Here is a 16,994-nt window from a genome sequence, read left to right on the forward strand (position 1 = left end):
AAGAGGGGAGGCATGAATTAGTAACCAATAAAACTTAGTCTTTAATTAATAATTAATCCTTCATGTATATTCTAAACTAACTGCATGCATGTGAAAATGAAAATATTAAAGCATACATAACACTTTTAACAAACAATTTGGTGACCCAAAAAACTTCCAAATAGAAAGTAAAACTAGGGTGGGGATGATATCCACAAGCTATAGTGTTACAATATAAAGTTGGCCTATTAAGGCTTACAGTGATCACTTCTAATGATCTGTCGTGTTAGGAGCAATAAGGATTGCTAGGTCCACCTTGCAAAAGGATTTATAAACATATAATGAAGTATGCACTTGATAAAGAGATTTACACAAGACTGTTAGGTCTACCTTGTTAAAAGATTTGTCTGATCCACCTATCAGGATGAAATAGTAGCTGATCTTTGATCTACAACTTGGTTTGTTGAATGAGATTCCTCTAAGTGTAGAAATCACCTTGCTATGATAGATAAATCCATGTTGTTCCTTATACTATTGTAGCCTTTCTAATTCACTCTTCTCTATTACTTTCTTGTTTTATTACATCATCTCATCATATTTAATGTGATATAATATGTTACATATATACCTATCTAATTTACAAATTACAAAGTTAGCCACAATACAAGTTTACAAAAAATACACAAAGTTGACCCAAATGAAGAAACTTGGGTTCTGAAGACTAGCTCAGTGAAGTTTTGATGCTTAGCATCCACTGTCAATTCTTGGCATCATCATGCACTTAATAGATGTAGAAGCTTGGTCCATACTAATCATTTTCAAGTAGTCTTGAACTTGGTCTGCATTGATAAACTTAGTATTGTGAAACTCGGCATATGAAGTGAATCACTTGATTCATAATGTATAGCTTGGTCAATGTTATCACTACAAGCTCGATATAAACTAAGTCACTTGGTTAATAATGAGTAGCTTAGTTAACACTAGACTCACATCACATCACATCACTATGAACTTGGTAAGCACTACACAACTCGATTTGTATTGATAAACTTAGGATACACTGTGATACTCAATTTACACTGTTGATTAATAAATTTGTAGTAATTTCTCATCACAAAATGAATACTATCCAAGGGACTTGGTAGCAACTGTAGAACTTGGTATCATCCAAAATGCTTGGTTCACAATGTTAACTGTACAATATGCTTAGTAGATACTTACAATCTAAATAAGTGTATGTCACTAATAACAAACATGACTGAAATATCAAAAACAAGTGCCTCCATCATCATTAGATTTGACAATGCAATAATAAGGTATTTCTACTATCAGTGCCATATCTACTTCTGTTGCTAGCCCCTCAATTTCTACTATTGTTTCTATTCCACATTTAGCTAGTACAAGTATAGTTGAGAACAAGTCTCAATTGAGTACTATAGTTTCAAATAAGGATAAGGGTAAAGAAGAAGATATTGATCTAGATGAGGATATAGTTATCCTAAATTAGAATATCTCTACTCTAAATCCTAATCAAATGAACATCATGGGTGAATTATTGCAAAAGAGAGCTAAGTAAAAAAAGCTTAGAGAAGAAAAGAGAAAGGAAATTCAAGTGCTTTAAGATGTAAAGAGCATACTTGTAGATGCATTAAGTATTGAGGTTGATAGTTCAAAACCTATTTTGGATCAGTTAGCAAAATTTTTTCAAAAATTCAATGAAGATCTTAATGGACAAGATAAGTTTCTACAAAGAGCAGAAAGGAAATTTGAAAACAAGTTATTGGAACAAGTGGTGCAAAAAATTGTAATAAATCAAGTAGAATTGTCTACTATTCTTAGTTCATTGGAAACATCTATAAATAATGTAACTTTATTATATAGTAAGTTGTGTGATACATCTATCTTCATCCAAGGAATCAAGGAAGAATTGTCTAAGATAGATGAAGACTTGAAGGCAAGTGCACACTAGTTGTCACTTGACCAAAGCTATAGTTCTTCTCACTATTCAAAGATAAAATATCTGTCAAATTTGTAAGCAAATTTATTTAGGGAAGAAGCTTGGATTAGGGCCACACCTATAGACATCCAAGGCATGATTCTTTCAAACATGGATGCATTGTAGAAACACATTGCACATGCCAAGAGTCTCATCATTGACAATAACTTCTCCATAGCTGATCACATGATGGAGTTATCAGCAAAAGTGCATTCTAACTTCTTATCACATTTCAGCATTACCATGTAGTATACACCTTTGTCATTTATGTCAAAAAGGGGGATAAGTATCATATATACATATATATGTGTGTGTGTATATATATGTGTGTGTGTGTGTGTGTGTGTGTGTGTGTGTATATGTATACATATATACATATATATATATGTGTGTGTATACATATATATATGTATATACATATATATACATATATATATGTATACACACACACATATATATATATATGTATATATGTATATACACATATATATACATATATATATATGTATATATATGTATATATATACATATATGTATATATACACATATATGTATATATATACATATATGTATATATATACATATATATATATATATAGATATATATATATATATATACATATATATATACATATATGTATATATATATATATATGTATATATATACATATATGTGTATATATACATATATGTATATATATACATACATACATATATATATATATACATACATATATATATATATATATATATATATATATATATATATATATATATATATATATATATAATCTAAAAATAGAGTATGTTACTAAGTTGTAGACATAGAAAGGAGATAAAATAATATTTTGGACTTGTAATTATGAGCATTCAGTTTTGGATTGATAAGTGTTTTTGTCACTAATGCCAAAAGGAGAGATTATTGACATTACGGTCAAAGTTTGTTTATTAGTGACTCACACTTAGTCAATTGGTTAATCTACTACCTAGCTTATCTTTCTATTTGTAGTATTAATTGAGTAATCCAATTACTACTGAGTAATATAGTTGTTACCAAGTTCTATAGTTGCTACCAAGTTCTAGAATCTTTATATAGTTCATGACAAACAATATCTATCAAGTTGATTAGTGATATTTCTAATTGAGCTTCATAGTATTAATCGAGTTGCATAATATCAACCATTGTCTCTAGTATCTACCAAGCTTGCAATATCAGTGATGTGAATCTAGTGTTGATTGAGCCAAGGTGAGTCAACCAAGTGATTTACTTTATATTGAGCTCATAGTGTTAGTCTTGACTGAGCCATGGAGTGTCAACAAAGTGATTTAGTTTATATGCCCAATTTTGTAGTGCTCACCAAGTCACACAAGTGTTGACTGAGTTCAAGCTACTTGAAAGTGATTAGTATGAATTGAGCTTCTATGTCTATCAAGTACATGTCAATGTTGAGTGTTGACAATAGTTGTCAAGCATCAGAACATTATTGAGTTTATGTTCAAAACCAAAGTGCCAGTAGTTAGGCAAACTTTGTGAACTTGATGGAAACTTGTATTGTATCTAACTTTGATGAATTGTGATTTGGATTGGTATATATGTAATTTATTATATTATATTCAAATAAGTAAGTTTGAAGAGAATATAAAGAGTAGAAGTGAAAATTGAGAAGGCTGCAAGTAGTATAAGGGACAAAAAAGATTTATCTATCACAACAAGGTGATATTTACGTTTCAAAAGAATCCCAACCAACAAGTCAAAGTTATAGATCAAAGATTAGCCATTGGTTTATCCTAACAAGGGTATCAATTAAATCCTTTAACTAGGTAGACTTAATAGTCTTTGAAAAATCTATTTACCAAGTGCATACTTCATTATATGTTTTATAAATCCTTTCACAAGGTGGACCTAGTAGTCCTTGTTTCTCCTAATAGGGCAGATCATCAAAAGTGATCAATTGAAGCCTTACCTGACCAAATTTATGCTACAATATTAAAGCTTATGGGTATCATCCCCACCCCAGTTTTACTTTCTATTTGGAAGGTTTCTAGGTCATTGTATCTTGTGTCAAAGCGTTATGAATGTTTTACATCTTTCATTCTCTCATGCATGCAATTGGACCATAATATTATATGGAGGATTAGTTGGTGAGTTAGGTTTTTACTGGTTCCTAATTCACCCCTCCCCTCTTAGTAACCTTGCCTATCTAATATTTCCAACAACTATCCTAGGTCAAAACAACTTTGTATTAATGTAAACATGAAACATAAAAGATTCAATAATACATTTGACACATGGATTTTATGTGGAATCCCAATTTGGAAAAAATCACCTATGACATGCTACTAATTCTTAGTCTTATGAAGTGATGGCTTATGAAAGGCTAAACTTGTTAAAGGTTACAATACACATTGTAAAATGTGACCTAGTTAGAGGATTTTAATCACCCTATTAGGAGTGGGCCTTGTCAGAGGACTTTAGATCATTCAATTGGACTGTTACCAAGTTAAAGGATTTAAAAATAACTGTTAGGTCAACCTTAATCCAAAGGATTTACTCTATAATGATACAATAATTAGAAAGTAATATTACGGTTTGATCTAATAACAAATTACAACTCACTTGTAGATTACAAATCTATGTTTTAGTCCTCTATTTTTCTTGGCTTTCACACACTTCAACTTTGAAATCTTGTTCACCCTTCAAGAATTCATACTCTTAAGCCTTCTTGATTTTTTTGCCAATATCAATCTCTTTTGTTTGGCCATTGAATGAAGCAATACTTTAGACTTCTTGTCTTCCTTAGGTTCTCACACATGAAAACTTTTGCTTCTAACCAAAACTCTCTATAAATAGAGATTTAAGATCATTTGTCATTTCACCTCAATTGTACATTTTAGGGTTAGGTAGAATTAGGTAGAATTCAATGAATCTACCCATTTTTCCATTAGGTTCCTCTAAAAAATTCTTCTTTACTTTTTCTTGAATTTTGTGCCACCCACTCATCAAAGTTATCTTCTACATGCTTCACACAATTCAAGAAAATAAAATAGTTGGGTCAAATTCATCAAATCTATGATTTAAAGTGAAAACTAGCACTCAACATCAATATATTGTTACTTAAATTCCATACTATTCTTCCACTTGTCCATCAAAAAACACAAAATTTTACTGGTGCTCGACATCAACTAAACTTTACTTGGCTAACACTAACCTCACTCGGCATACACTGAATCTTCACTTTTCTCGACTCTAACTAATTTTCTTCTCGGCTTGCACTATCTTTTCTCAACACCTACTATCCATAAATCAACCTTTCCTCTAGGTTCTCTTGTTATCATATTTGATAAAAAAAACTCTTCATCAATCAAACAAATTATAGTACTCAAATCAACTAAGTAGTTGTCATACTAGCAAGTAGCATGTTTGACATCAATGACAAAACAATGATTGTTCTATTATAGGTTTTTAACTTCAAAACAATCTCATATCAAAACATAGTAGATATTTTTAGAAAGAAACAAGCCATAACCTAGTTAAATTTGTCTAGTTGATGATTAGTTGGGTTGATTATGAATTCTTGTAAAATTGTCATCATATTAGGTACAACTAAATGAACAATTAGTTGTTCCCAACTAGTAGGATCAAATACAAATTTCCAAGGTGATAAAATTGCAGATATAGATGCATCACTTACATGCCAGGAATGAAGCACATTCCAAAATTTATAATGAATGGTTGGATATAAAGGCATTATACACTGGAAAAAAAAGGGAAGCTAAGGATGTAACCATGCACATATTGGCACAACCTCCCTGCGAAGATCCCAAGTATCTACTGCTATTGTTAATTTGGGCATTGTTATATGATAAAAAAATTTTATGAAGTACTAAATCATGTAGCAACTTCTCCCATGTCTCTAGGAAATGTAGCATAGGTTCATGGTCCCTTGGCTCCTAGGATTTTTTAACAACTATTCTCACTACTAGAAGAATAACTTTAGTGAAGAGTTGAGTGTAAGGAGTTGAAGAAGCAAGTTCTGCTTCTATGTAAATGCCATAATCACAAGGCTCATTCCCTTGTAGAATCCTCTTCCATAATAACATTCCCTCTAAACCATACAAATGATGTTGAAGTGGTCTCTAACCTTGAAACACTCTTATAAGCAATGACAAAGCAAATGTAGATGCAATACATGACAAATTGCACAATTTATAGTCTTTACATATACAAAGAGATCTTTTTAAAGGTGTTTATTACATATTAGCACAATAGAAAAAGTTGATCTAGATGCACACATATTCCAAAATTTAAATAATAAGATAGTAAAATGCACTCAACCCATTTAAGTGACTTAGCTCAAGATCTTACATAAAAATAATGCAGATTAGGAAAACTAGGTAGTTCGCGATAAATTTTACAAAAACATATCATAGAAGATATTTTTAGAAATAAATAATCCATAACCTAGTTAAATTAGTCTAGTTTCTAATTATCTAGGTTGACTATAGATTCCTGTAGAACTGTCATCACATTACGTACAATAAAATGAACAATTAACTCTTCCCAACTAGCAGGATCAAATATAGTTTTCCATGGTGATAAAATTGCATATGTAGATGCATCACTTTCATACCAGGCATGAATCACATTCCCCAACTTATAAAATATGTTTGGATATAAAGGCTCCATACATTGGCCCAACAATGGAAGCCAAGGATGTAACCATGCATGCATTGGCATAGTTTCCCTGTGAGGATCCCAAGTATCTATTATTGTTATTAATCTGGACATCACTATAAGATCTAGAATGTTATGAAGTAATGAATCTTGTAGTATATTCTCCCATATCTCCAAAAAATATAGCATAGGTTTAGTGTCCCTTGGCTCCCAGGAATTTGTAGTAGCTATTCTCACTACTAGAAGAATAACTTTAGTGAAGAGTTGAGTGTAAGGAGTTAAAGAAGAAAAATATGTTTCTATGCAAATACCATAATTATGAGGCTCATTCCCATGAAAAATCCTCTACCAAAATGATATTACCTATAAACCATGCAAAGGATGTTGAAGTGGTTCCCAACCTTGAAACACTCTTATAAGAAATGGAAAAGAAAATGAAGATGCAATACATATATTACTATTATTTATGTGTGTTTGTGTGTGTATGTATGTATACATACATACATACACACATATATGCATTTGATTATTTATGTATATATAGAGAGAACTTGGCACAATAGAAAAAATGATCCAGTTGCATATAGATTCTAGCATCTAAATAATAAAACAATAAAAATCACTCAACCCATGCTAAGTGACTTACCTCATGATCCTGCACAAAAATAATGTAGACTAGGAAAAATGGGCAAAGTTTGCAAGAAATTGTACAACAAAATATCATAGCAGGAACAATCAATTGTTCCCAACTAGTAGGATCAAATACAAATTTTCAAGGTGATAAAATTGTATATGCAAATGTATTATGTATTTATGTATGTATGTATGTATGTATATATATATATGTATACATATATATACATACACATACATATACATTATATATACATACACACACATATGCATGTATGTATATATAGAGGGATCTTGTAGATTGTGGAGTGATATTAGTTGAGACCTACAATTTTATTGTCGTGCCCTTGTAATCTTTGTATATGTATGTATATATGTATATACATATGTACATGCATATATTCATATGTACACACACATATGTATGTGTCTATGTATGTATATATGATGTATATAAATAGAGAGAACTTGACACAACAAAAAACAATAAAAATCACTCAATAGGTAGCATGGCCACAAATGTGATTGCAATGCCTATTGGTAAGTAGATTCCTCATTTTCTCTCTCATTTTTCATGTGTTTATTTCACTTGAACTATTATTTCTTAGGTGAAATTTTGTAATATTGTATGCATTTTATGCAGGACACAATGAGGACATTCCTAGATGTACCTGTGTTAGATGTATGAGTATTACTCAAGAATTCCGATGAATTTCTTTTGAGAAATAAAGATGGACTTCCCCTTAGAGTAGTAGGATGTGATGAGGATATTTTAGGTACTTTAAAGATTCATCATTTCTTAAAGATTTTAGATGGGGGGGGGGGGGTGTGGTGGGGCCAAATAAGCTTCCACCTTCACATGGTGGCTCTGATTAGTAGAGAATATTAAAATATTCTCAAAACCAAGTAAATCTCAATGTTAACCTATGGTTGCTTGACAAATAATTGTGTGAATCTCTTGATTTTAGGTAATGCAAAAGGATGCCATAGTTCAACATGCAATCTCAATCCATATGCATATGACATCGGGCGGAGCTAAAAAATGTAAAAGGTTTGTATTTTTATTATAGGTCTTTAATTAGGTATTTTAAGTTATAGACCATCACAAAAATTGTTCATGATGGTCTATAGTTTTAAAAACTTAATAGACCTATTAAATAAATGTAATTATGCTACATTTTTTCAGCTCTACCTATTGTCCATGCATATAGAATGCAATTGCATCTACATTCTTGATTTAGAATTGTAGAATCTTATTTTTGATGTGATATAAAAATGACACACACTAGAAGATGGGGAAATGATGTTGCTTTTATAGGTCTATAACCTTTTTTTGTACTTTAAAGATTAATCCTATCTTAAAGATTTTAAATGTTAATGGGGAATTTAGATGTTGGGGAGGGGAGGGGTGGGGTTAAATGAGCTTCCACCTTTACTTGATTGGACCTGATTAATAGAGAGTATTAAACTATTTTCAAAATAAAGTGGAGCTCAACATTCACCTATGATTACATGACAATTAACTATGCGAATCTCTTGGTTTTAGGCAATGCAGAAGGATGTCATAGTTCAATAAGCAATCTCAATTCATATGCATATGAAATTAGGTGGAGCCAAAAAAAAACCCAACAGGTTTGCATAAACCTATTAAATAAATATAAATGTGGTAAGTTTTTTCAGCTCTACCTATTTTCCATGCACATAGAATGTAGCTACATGTGCTTCTTGATTTAGAGTGGAATTCACAAGTTTATCAAATTAATGGTATGATGTTAACGAGGAATTTATTAATAGAATGAATGAATTTTATTAATGAATGAATAAATTTTAGATGGTAATGAGGAATTTAGATGTTGGGGAAGGGGGGGGGGGGGGGGATATGAGGTTCCACCTTCACGTGGTTGGCCCTAATTAGTAGAGAATATTAAACTATTCTTGAAACCAAGTGAAGCTCAATATTAACCTATGATTACATTAAAACTAACTATGTGAATCTATTGGCTTCAAGAAAAGTAGAAGGTTGCCATAGTTCAATATGCTACTATAATTCAAATATCTTTAAAGTTTTGAGAATAGTACCCTATACACAATTATATGTGAATGCTAACCAAAATATATTGATTTGATAACAAAAATGTGCATCCACATAGATGCCACAACTATAAAGGATACAATGATATCAATTGGCACTTGTATGACAAATGATTACAAATAGCCATTTACAAACATTTGTAAGACATGTCAAATCTTTGTCCCTTGTATTAGATTAGTTTTTAACAGTTATGAAACCCTTCTCAACTAAAATACTCTATGAGTGTTAGCTTCTTAAAAGAATATGGAAAATTATCCAACTTCACCTCGATAACCTTCTTTGGAGACTAAAGCCAATATGATGACTATCTATTTGCAATGTCCCTCCCTATGTCCATTAAGTGATCATGCATTCAAGTAACTAACCATCTTAGTCCTCCTCAACCAGACATTTGTTGAAAAGCTTTCCCCAACCAAGTGTTCCATAAAACTCAGTGTCCCATGTTGCAATGGCTGCACTTCTTCTTTCTCCAATGAAGAAACATGTTGCATCCAAGAAAATATCCTTCTCTTGCTTCCCTAGAGAATCATAGATGACTTAAAGCCTCTTTGTGTTGTCCTCATGGGGAATCTAGGAATATTTATTTAATTTTTTATGCTAATTTGTTTTAAAAATAATTCAGTAAGTCATCATAATTATGATAAATTATTTTGATGGATAGTTGTCATTCTCACAACATTGCTATCACATACCCATCATAATTGAAATGGACTATTTTGACAAATAGCAATCACTCCCACAACAATATTATCACATACCTATCAAACTTGTGATGACCCTCTCAAATGGCTAGTTGTTGGTCCTACGACAGATGACTAAAAGCTTAAGCTGTCACAATTACGATGGTCTACTATCACAATTGGGATGGCATAAAGATGAACTCTTTCCCTTCCCTTGTTTCAAGTTACAATAGCTTTATCTATCACAATTGCAACAAATGCCCTTGTCATTGCAATTCGTGACATCAAAATTCTAATGCCCATGTGATGGGAGCCAATTCGTAGTATTGTCACTTGGACAGTGGGTGGCTATCATAATTTAAGCCCAAATATAGAAGTGCTTAGCCTCCAACATAGTCCAAGTGTACATATACTACCATCAAACTCTAATTATAGTTTTCAATGTTAGAGTGTTGACATTAAGGTCAAATCATTTGTCAAATAGTGACTTAACACTTAGTTAGTTATTTACATTGCTAGCGAGCTCCAGAAGAAAATATCAGTTGCTATAGAGCTCATCAGTGTAATCAATGATTTTTTTTTGGAAATATGATCAGATATATGTCTTGATGGTTGTCATTTATGGCAACACACATTCAAAATTTCATTTATGCATTTAGAGTTAGAAAATTGTCTAAGTGTTAGATAGTTTATAGCAGCACAATGCACAGATGTTAAGTATACAAATGACTCATTGAGAGCTAGCTCATGTACAATTGAGGGAAGGTTCATGATAGTATCATGATGATGTGTATTAGTGTGTAAGTGTGTATAGACAATATGCCATAAGATATGGTTAAAATACCAATGTAGATATAAAATAGTGCAGAACAGAGCATAGTAGAGAATTGAATTGTATGCTCTTAGGAATTATTTTGGTTACAAAGTAATTACTAATTTATGATGATTTGAATATGTGGACTTTATTATTTCGAGAGTGTGAACACATTAAGGCCGACAGAGTAGATTTTTGTACATGTGCAAGGTATAAGTAGAAATCTTATATTACACAATAATAACAAAAGATGTGAAGCATTATGCAAACTATAGTGTGAATGATCTGAAAGATATACGAGCCTTATTTGATGCAAATTATTATGTATGATTAGAATAGGTGTGATGTAAAATGAAAAAAAAGTATTGTGTGCATACCTATTCTTGTGAAGGACTAAATTATATAATTGCATGTTACAGTATTGGGCTCTTTTTGCATACATTGTATTTGTTCTACCAACTCTTAACAGGGTTGAGGCTTCTAACAAGGCCTAGTCTCCTAATAGGGACTTGAGACACTATATGTCCTTCATAGAATACTAATAGGGTCAATATATTTAATAAGATACTATTGTTTAGTGAATCATCTAGTGGTTATCATCCCCTTTGAGGTTTCCCCTGGCAAGGGTTTCTCTAGTTAACAAATAATGATGTTATGAGTTATCTATGTTCATGGTTATATTTATTGTTCAGCATTGTTGGTTTACTTTCACATGGAAGTTATAAAGTAATAAATAATATTTAGTTGTGGGAAAAAGTTTGTAGAATACTAATTCCCCCCACTCCCCTCTTAGTATTATATATTTCTAACAATTTGTATCAGATCCTAGTTACTTTGAAGAAGTTTAACATCTCAGGTAAGATCCCTAAAGATATGGAATAGTTGTAGAAAAACCTAGAATAATCTCTTAAGTAGATTGACCTTCTTACTACAGAAAGAGATAACCTAAAATATAGGTATAAAGATGCAAAATTTTACATTGCCAAGTTAAAAGAAAAGATTGATGATTTAGAATCTGGCAAGGAACCAGTTGTGCAAACCAGTGAAAATATAAGGCCCCTTCCCCAATACCATATTATAAACCCTAAATAACATGAATATGGTCAGAACTAGGAAGCATAAGGAGGTGAGATGTCATTTCTTTGTCTCTCATGCAAGGTATGTGAATTATAGATTGTTACCATACACCTTACAATAGAATGATGATAAGTAGGTTCTAGAATTTAGGTATGTCATGATTGGCATCCTTCTTATTAATATTGGACATGAGATCTTATTAAGAATGATATACATTATAGTGATTATTTTCATAAGTATCATATTCAAAATTTTATCAGGTTGGTAAGCTAAGACCCTATGGAATAAAGACTCAAGATGTTATAACATAGAAAACTATGTCGATGGGTTCATAGTATGTTATGATCTATTAGGATAGTTTTTTTAGGTGGCTATTGTGTAAAGATGAATTAACACCCACACTTGAGAGTACTAATAATAATTATAGACAAAAAAAATTATCAATTTAGATAAAGGCCTAATAGGTAGAGCTCAACATGATGTAAATATAATAAGTCAATTGTTGTACAAGTAGTATTAGGTGGAGAGGCTACAAGACATGATGATTAAGATGAAAATATAATATGTTGGTTAATAGATATAATGTGTTTACCTAATGACTGATTTTGAACCTATGCAAACATGATTATGAAAACATCTTGATTTCCTGACAATTAGTGATTTTAGAGACATATGTCATATATCATAATGATAAAGAGATAGTGTTAGTAATCAAACTATATTTAATTGAATCAAGTATACAAGTTGTGATGATTAGACTTTGGTGGTTTTGATCCAAGGTATGTAATTGGAACTAATTTTCATGTTAGCTGATTTAGCACTATAGATTCAACATTTTTTCATTTTGATAGGAAATGGATTATGATGTGATGCAAAATGTGAAATTGATTATGATGATTTATGATTAAATGTGATGTGCAAATTTTGATACTTTAACATTTTGAATATTTTATTCAAAATGATTAAGAAAAGGAATTTAATTGAATGATGTTAATATGGATTACATAACATTTGAATTTATATGCATTTATGATATGTGTTTTATATGACCTCCTTGGACTATTGATACTCAAATTTATTGTGTAGGAAGTGGAACCATGGAAATTATTGAGGGAAACAAGGTCCGAACCTAAGTGAACATGGTTTAGTCAAGGAAAATTTTGGAAGATTCAAAAGAGTCATTTTGATGTATTTATTTAATAAATGTAAGCTTGCTTGTATGTGAAATTTTTAATATCAAAATGCATTAGAGACATGTCATGATGATGTGTAATGTGCTTTAGTGTGTCACTTGACACTTGTAGTTTATTGTGTATTAATGACATGTCACCTAGGGTTGGTCATGGTAGCATTTTATCTTTAAACTAATCACCTTGTTAATGACTAAGTAAAACCACCTAGCAAGGGGAAGGGTGCATCACAATAAAAGGAAATTCGAAATTAGATTTGACTAGGGTTTTGAAGAGTCATTAGGTGGTCCCAAAGTGGTTTTTGTGTGAAAATAAGCTACCCATATGATAGTATAATATGTTAGGGACCTAATTTTGACTAGGATAGTGCCGAAACAACCTAGTGGGCCCTCCTTTACCAATGTCTTTTTCCATCAATTAGAAAATGGAGTTGTCACATGAGCTCTTTCCCATATTCCCACTAACTCAAAAATAACAAACTTAGAAGGAGACAAGTTTGTAAGAGGAAGTGGCTTGGTGTTTTTGCTAAAATATTTAGTGGGAAGGTCTTTTTAGAGAGTCTTGGGCAAACTAGTGGGTTGTTCAACCACTCTCTAACTTTAGAGACACTTAGGGTTTGGAAGCTTGGAGGGAGCTCTTCCATAACCTTTCATTTCCATTTCACAAAGGAATTCAAGGCTGGTGTTTCTTTCCATGTAGTTAATTTCTTCCATTTTGAATTTGAATCTTGGTATTGCATTCATGTGAATGTAGGTAGTGAGAATTCCATTGTAAGGAAAATTTGTGGTATCACCTTGTATCATGTCATGTTGTGTTGTGATGAGTATGAGGTTTGGATTTTCATTGTTTTATTGCTTTAGATCTTCCATGATTTTGTGCATTATTGTTGTTATGGGTGTAAGGGCTTCACTCACCCTTTGGGAAGGAAAGAGAAGTCCAGGGTCAAGGGCTTAGTTGGGCTTGAAAATGTATTTGAGAACCTTGGAGTTGTAAGGAAAATCAGGCGCTGAAACAACTTCCTACACTAATCTCTTAAGAGAAGTATGGTGCAAATCCTATTAAAATCTGTTACACTTATAGATTCAATATCATGTAAACAACAATATTTCAGCAAACAAAGCATAAAGAAAATAGATAGAGAAAGAAACACATAACACAAAGATTTTTCGATGGGGAAAAACCTTTTGGTAAAACAACCCCACCCCTCCAAAACTTGCACAATGTATTATCTTCAACACAAGGTCATGTGAAAAGATGCACCTAAGTCAACCAACCACACATCATTAGATGCATGGGCTGCCAATGCTATGATGAATGCATTGCCATCTTCTTGAGATCTTTCTAAAGCTGAATCTGAACCTTTCTTCTTCTTCTTCGACTCTCTGCAATCTTTATGAAAGTGCCTAGGTTTATCACAGTTCCAACATTTTTCCTTGGACTTATTGGAAGTATTTGACTTCCCACAGGATTTGGATCTACCCTTATTGTTAGACTTATTGTCATTTTTCTTCCCTCTTTCTGTGGATCTCCCATGAATAGCAAGGGCTTCTTTTTTTGAAATAGAAGCCTTTCTCAGCATCTCCTCTAATAGCAGCAAAGACACCACATCATCCATTTTGAAAGTGACTAATGTGCTTCTGAGAGCCATCAAAAGATGGTCCCACGAATCTGATAAAGAACACAAAAGTGTGTAGCAACGATCCTCCTCCTCTAACTTAATACCAGTTGATGTCAACTATGTAGCCAACAGATTAAATGCATTTAAATGATATTTTAACGATCCACCTTCCTCCATTCATAGAGAGTACAAATTCTTCCTCAAGAACAACTTGTTCACAAAAGATTTGGCTTGATACACGGCCCCAAGTCTTTCCCACAAACTATATACAATTTTCTCATCTAGAACATTAAGAAGAACTGCATTGGTTAAACAGAGTCTTATGAGACCTTTAGCTTTATGGTCTTTAATATCCCAATCTACTTGAGCTATAGTTTCTGGTCTTGTAGTATTTGAAGTCGCTTCCCATAGGTCACGATCTTCCAACATGTCTTCCATCTTGAGTTTCCACAACTTGAAATTAGTGCCATTAAATTTCTCCACCTCCATTCTTCCATATGATGAACTCACCATCTTAATTTGCAAATAAGATTCAGGATGCTTTGCACAAGACTCCCACTCAACTTGAGATTAGCTCAAAAAACCCTACCCAACAACTAGGATCAAAAGTTGATCAGGCTCTGATACCATTTGTAAGGAAACTTAGGTGCAGAAACAACTTCCTACACTAATCTCTTAAGAGAAGTATGGTGCAAATCCTATTAAAATCTTTTACACTTATAGATTCAATATCATGTAAACAACAATATTTCAGCAAACCAAACATAAATAAAATAGATAGAGAAAGAAACACATAACACAAAGATTTGTTGGTGGGGAAAAACCTTTTGGTAAAACAACCCCACCCCTCCAGAACCTGCACAATATATTATCTTCAACACAAGGTTACAATACACTTGCAGTGCAAGTTCAATAGTGATAACAAAAGACTCCAGTAGCAACTCACAGTACCAATAATACACTTTCTCACATACCACCTCTTTACAACCCTAAAAATTCTTATAATATGCACTTCACTTTAGGGTTACTCCCAAAGGTAACCATATTAGGGTTTTACCATTCTCTGAGAAAATAGGAACCCTGACCCCACTATTGGGGTAGAGTGTATAGTACTCAAATTTATCAGTTTCCACATGTCTTCACCTATCATTGAATCTTCTTGACATAGCTCTTACATGTCATAGGAATCCGTCATAACTGTTTTAGCAATGATCTCCTTATACACAATTCAAGATGCCGACACATAAACATTATTTGCAAGAAATACATATTACAAAACAAATAATAAGAATAGGAATTATCCAAGGTTGAGACACCTTATTCCTAACATTCTCCCAATTGTCGAACACATTGTAAGAGCAATAGGAACATAACAGGAACTAACTGCTACAGGCCAAAAGGCCCATAGACTCTGAACACCATTTGAACTTCTCAGTGCCCACTGGTTTCATTAATGCATCTGCAACATTCTTCATAGTATCTACCTTCTCCAAATTTACCTTTCCATCTTCCACCATATCTCTCACAAAGTGAAACTGCACATCAATGTGCTTTGTTCTGGCATGGAAAGTTGGATTCTTCACAAGGAAAATAGTGCTCTGACTATCACACCAAATAGTAATCTATTCTGCATCAACACCAACATCAAAACACAATCTCTTAAGCCAAATGGCTTCCTTACAAGCATGAGTAGCAGCCATGGAATTAGCTTCTGTAGTGGATAAAGAAACCACAGGTTGTCGCTTGCTCATCCAACTAATGGCACTACCAAACATAGTGAACACATAAGCACTGGTGGATCTCCTACAGCCAATATCACTTGCCCAATCTGAATCAACAAACCCACGAATACAAACTGAATGCAGAAATCCAGAAGAGTTACCATGATAACATATGAAGTAATCTGATTTACCCCTCAAATATCTGAATACTCACTTAAATGCATCCCAATGTACTCGTCCAGGATTAGCCATAAACCGACTCAGGACTCCCACTGCTTGGGCAATGTCTAGTCTAGTATAGACCATAGCATACATAAGACTGCCAACTACACTAGCATAAGGTACTCTACTCATGTCCTCCACCTCACTAGGAGGTTTTGGACAATCATCTACAAATAAATTTGTTCCCACAGAAATAGGAACACATAGTGGTCTACAATTTTCCATGCTAAGCCTATCCAACATAGACTTCACATACTTACTCTGATTCAACCAAAGTTTTTTGTTAGACTTGTCTCT

Source organism: Cupressus sempervirens, chromosome 5, assembly GCF_028749045.1.
Source record: "Cupressus sempervirens isolate cs-2001-9-10 chromosome 5, ASM2874904v1, whole genome shotgun sequence".
Taxonomy (NCBI): domain Eukaryota; kingdom Viridiplantae; phylum Streptophyta; class Pinopsida; order Cupressales; family Cupressaceae; genus Cupressus; species Cupressus sempervirens.